The sequence below is a fragment of the Schistocerca piceifrons genome, unplaced genomic scaffold (genome assembly GCF_021461385.2).
Source record: "Schistocerca piceifrons isolate TAMUIC-IGC-003096 unplaced genomic scaffold, iqSchPice1.1 HiC_scaffold_943, whole genome shotgun sequence".
Classification (NCBI taxonomy): domain Eukaryota; kingdom Metazoa; phylum Arthropoda; class Insecta; order Orthoptera; family Acrididae; genus Schistocerca; species Schistocerca piceifrons.
In genome coordinates, this window is record NW_025729216.1 from 2035001 (window position 1) to 2040000 (window position 5000).

Genomic DNA, 5000 nt, shown 5'->3' on the forward strand with positions numbered 1-5000 from the left:
CCATGCACCACCACCCACCGAATCAAGAAAGAGCTATCAATCTGTCAATCCTTCCGGTGTCCGGGCCTGGTGAGGTTTCCCGTGTTGAGTCAAATTAAGCCGCAGGCTCCACTCCTGGTGGTGCCCTTCCGTCAATTCCTTTAAGTTTCAGCTTTGCAACCATACTTCCCCCGGAACCCAAAAGCTTTGGTTTCCCGGAGGCTGCCCGCCGAGTCATCGGAGGAACTGCGGCGGATCGCTGGCTGGCATCGTTTATGGTTAGAACTAGGGCGGTATCTGATCGCCTTCGAACCTCTAACTTTCGTTCTTGATTAATGAAAACATACTTGGCAAATGCTTTCGCTTCTGTTCGTCTTGCGACGATCCAAGAATTTCACCTCTAACGTCGCAATACGAATGCCCCCGCCTGTCCCTATTAATCATTACCTCGGGTTCCGAAAACCAACAAAATAGAACCGAGGTCCTATTCCATTATTCCATGCACACAGTATTCAGGCGGGCTTGCCTGCTTTAAGCACTCTAATTTGTTCAAAGTAAACGTGCCGGCCCACCGAGACACTCAATAAAGAGCACCCTGGTAGGATTTCAACGGGGTCCGCCTCGGGACGCACGAGCACGCACGAGGCGGTCGCACGCCTTCGGCTCGCCCCACCGGCAGGACGTCCCACGATACATGCCAGTTAAACACCGACGGGCGGTGAACCAACAGCGTGGGACACAAATCCAACTACGAGCTTTTTAACCGCAACAACTTTAATATACGCTATTGGAGCTGGAATTACCGCGGCTGCTGGCACCAGACTTGCCCTCCAATAGATACTCGTTAAAGGATTTAAAGTGTACTCATTCCGATTACGGGGCCTCGGATGAGTCCCGTATCGTTATTTTTCGTCACTACCTCCCCGTGCCGGGAGTGGGTAATTTGCGCGCCTGCTGCCTTCCTTGGATGTGGTAGCCGTTTCTCAGGCTCCCTCTCCGGAATCGAACCCTGATTCCCCGTTACCCGTTACAACCATGGTAGGCGCAGAACCTACCATCGACAGTTGATAAGGCAGACATTTGAAAGATGCGTCGCCGGTACGAGGACCGTGCGATCAGCCCAAAGTTATTCAGAGTCACCAAGGCAAACGGACCGGACGAGCCGACCGATTGGTTTTGATCTAATAAAAGCGTCCCTTCCATCTCTGGTCGGGACTCTGTTTGCATGTATTAGCTCTAGAATTACCACAGTTATCCAAGTAACGTGGGTACGATCTAAGGAACCATAACTGATTTAATGAGCCATTCGCGGTTTCACCTTAATGCGGCTTGTACTGAGACATGCATGGCTTAATCTTTGAGACAAGCATATGACTACTGGCAGGATCAACCAGGGAGCTGCGTCAACTAGAGCTGAGCAGCCGGCCGCCCGGGAGTGTGTCCCGGGGGCCCGCGCGAACACGCAAGCGTCCGCTCAATCATTCTGCAAACAGGAGGAGGCTGAGCTCCCCTGCACAATACACCTCGAAACCCTCTCAGGTCCCGGCGGCGCGCAGCGCCGTCCCAAGTACTTGGCCGGGTTCGAGAGAGGCGCAATCGCCCGGAGTTAGGCGAGTAGACGCTTTCGGTGCGACCACCCGTGCTCCCAACTGAGCTTGCCGCTGCCGACAGAGGCCCGGGAGCGTGCTGTCGTGGCATTGCCGGCGGGAGACAACACGCGCCACCTACGGTGACCGGCAGCTCCAACGCCAGCGCCACAGAAGGACAAAAGCCCCACTTGGGTGCCGAAGCGAACTCTCCCAGCACAGCGCACGCGCCAACACATCCGCACAGCTGCGATACAAACCACCAGCGAGAACCGCTGGGGCGACCGAGCAGCAGACGGCGTCGCGGCGCCGAGCGCCGGGCGGCGGCGCATCCTCAACGCACACAGTCCTCAATCGGACCAGCACACTGAAGATGTCCACCGCGCTTCGCACCGGGCCCGCGAGGACCTACTTTGGCCGCACGGCGCCGCGCGCAGGGTGCGCCGGCGCGCAGCTGCGACGCCTGCCGCGTCCGTCGGCCGGCGCGCCTGCCACTGGCCGCCCCCACCAGCCGGCTGTAGCGCGTGCGCCCACGCACCGCGCGGCCAGCACGCCGGGAGGCGCCCCCTCACCGGCCGGGGACGGTCCCACCCAGCCACCGCCGCGTATCGCTTCACACCCAGATGCCGTTCAGTTTCATCGGCATGGTGGGTATCGCTGGAACAACCGGTTAGTACCTCAACCTATCGTCGCCATCACCGATTCACCCCTAGCGAGAACAACCGCACCACAACGGGTTACCATTTCTTCATTTGCGTAACTTCACCAGAAAACGCAGGCGTCCATCGCCATTAGCAACTTCAACGATTATTGCATGCCTGTGTCAGGTGTCACGCCACACTACGTCTGCCCACATACACGCAACAAAATGTGCACGCCTAGACAATACGTGGAAGGTGGCCCCCGTACGTATGCGATGTCCATTGCTCGAACGACTGTCAACCGGCCTCTGTAGCATGTCGCAGATATGGAACGCGGTGCACCATGCTATCACGGTGTTTGAGGAGAGACGACTAGGTCCGAATACATCAACAGACAGCTCATGCTGATCGCCATCCACGGCGTCCGTTCCTCCCACACGTCTCTATGGCGTACCACACTGCAATCCAGCTCTCATAGGGAGACGACACGTAGCTGCGTGCACAATATTTGCACTGTATGGTCCGCCGTTTTTGGGCGCAGTCGTTGTACGGTCACACATGTGCCACGATGTATCATTCAGTACATAAGGACGAATGTGCAGTACAGATTGTGGTTCACGCGTACGACATCAGCGGACAGTTGACACAGGCCGCACCACAACGTAGCCTGCGTACGTCGGATGCGAAGGGCATTGAACATGCAAACTTGTCACCAACCAGCTTGCGAAGGCAGGGGGCAAGGTGTGGACGTGGGGACGTGGGGAGGGGTGGGGGGGGGGGGGGCGGCATGTACGTCCTGCTGCCATCCACATTACAGTGTACAGCAGGAGCATGTGGAAAGTCAGCAAGACTTGCAAGGTGTTTAACATGAAGCGATACACAGGGGAGCGGGCAGTGCGAGTAGCGAACTATATTGCGAGGGTTGCGGGTGGGCAACACTACACTAATTGAACGAGTCGTATAACAATTACAGAGCAGGTTTAGGCGACAACGTGGGTTACGTTAGGGGACAACATGGGTTAGGTTAGGGGACAACATGGGTTAGGTTAGGGGACAACATGGGTTAGGTTAGGGGACAACATGGGTTAGGTTAAGGTACAACATGGGTTAGGTTAAGGTACAACATGGGTTAGGTTAAGGTACAACATGGGTTAGGTTAAGGTACAACATGGGTTCGGTTAAGGCACAACATGGGTTAGGTTAAGGCACAACATGGGTTAGGTTAAGGCACAACATGGGTTAGGTTAAGGCACAACATGGGTTAGGTTAAGGCACAACATGGGTTAGGTTAAGGCACAACATGGGTTAGGTTAAGGCACAACATGGGTTAGGTTAAGGCACAACATGGGTTAGGTTAAGGCACAACATGGGTTAGGTTAAGGCACAACATGGGTTAGGTTAAGGCACAACATGGGTTAGGTTAAGGCACAACATGGGTTAGGTTAAGGCACAACATGGGTTAGGTTAAGGCACAACATGGGTTAGGTTAAGGCACAACATGGGTTAGGTTAAGGTACAACATAGGTTAGGTTAAGGTACAACATAGGTTAGGTTAGGTTACACGTTGTTGTAAGGAAAGGTGTAGAGGAGGGGGGCGGGGGCGGCAGGTTCGTTGATAGTGATTATAGTAAGTGAATGCTTGTGACATGATGAGATTTGTCACGTCAGGATGCACCTTTGGCTTATTAGAGGCGGCGCTCCAATTCTATGCTTGTGTCAGACCTGTGTCTTTGACTCATGTCATTGTTTGTGGGCTGTGACAGGAGGTACTATTGTGATGTTGGGTGCACCGTTGTATAGGACATGTGTGGGTATTGGTGCCTTATCTGTGCAATGGTGGATGTCGAAAGGGGGGGAAATTCTATTTTCCGCATGGACCTCCTGGTCCGGTTGTGATAGTGTGGATTGTGTAATGTGGCGGAGAGGATGCACTGGATGTTGTTCCATGCTGGTGCTTACATATTGTATGTGCGCCCGTTAGAAGCAGAGAGTGGTGCGTGATGAGAGTGTCTGGCTGACGTGTGGTTCCCATTGTGGGCACACTCTTTCAGCATGTATACGGACAGTTGTATATATATTCTGTAATTTGATGGCTCTGCATTGATTACTAATCAGCGCCGTGTGTACGGGTAATCTGGTTCCAGTCCAAAATGTTCCATCTGTGTACATTAGTGACAAAGACTCCCCCCATGCAGTGGGGCTCGGTCTGTTATAACTCTTCCGCGTAATATATTTGCCCCACGTTTTTGCGACTGCGAGTGCGAGTGCGCATGGGGACCGACATGCTGATGGCTCGGTATCGGACGCCGTACAGTGAGCAACGCGATCGCGTCTCTCGCTCGTAAGTGGTACAGGTCGCGGCTCATGTATAGGGACAGCGGGAATGTCGCATTTTGGAAATAACTCTTCATGAAACGCAAGTTATAGGGGTGGATTGCACTTTACGAGTGCGGGAAACGTCCGCCGTTCATCCGCTGGAGGTGCGAGTTTGGCGGTTGGGGTGGTCCACGAACGGGTGCGGGTGGAGTCATTGCCGGTCCACGGCTTCGTGCGGCAGAGCCACTGGAGAATGGGTGCTATGGTCGACAGAGGCTGCAGGCTTTGTGGGTGGCGTCGAAAGGCGGGCACTGTGGCGCCACCGCTGTCTTAGTCGGCTTGGCGTCTCATAGATGGCGGTCTCGTCGTTGCAGGAGGTCATGTTGCGGGAGACCTACAGATGGCGGTACGTTTTGTGGTGCGGACGTAGTGTTGTCAGATGCGCATAGATGGCGGTATTGCATGTGGTGTCGCCCTA

The 5000-nt window shown here is 54.6% G+C and overlaps 1 non-coding gene across 1 annotated transcript in view; it reads right to left on the bottom strand.

The window, feature by feature from the left end:
* The window catches only part of LOC124772907, a 1909-nt gene extending 533 nt beyond the window's left edge, over window positions 1-1376 (bottom strand). The window contains exon 1 of the ribosomal RNA XR_007014361.1: window positions 1-1376. This exon is cut by the window's left edge and continues 533 nt beyond it. This is a non-coding gene — a ribosomal RNA (small subunit ribosomal RNA).
* Between the last annotated feature and the right edge of the window lie 3624 nt (window positions 1377-5000).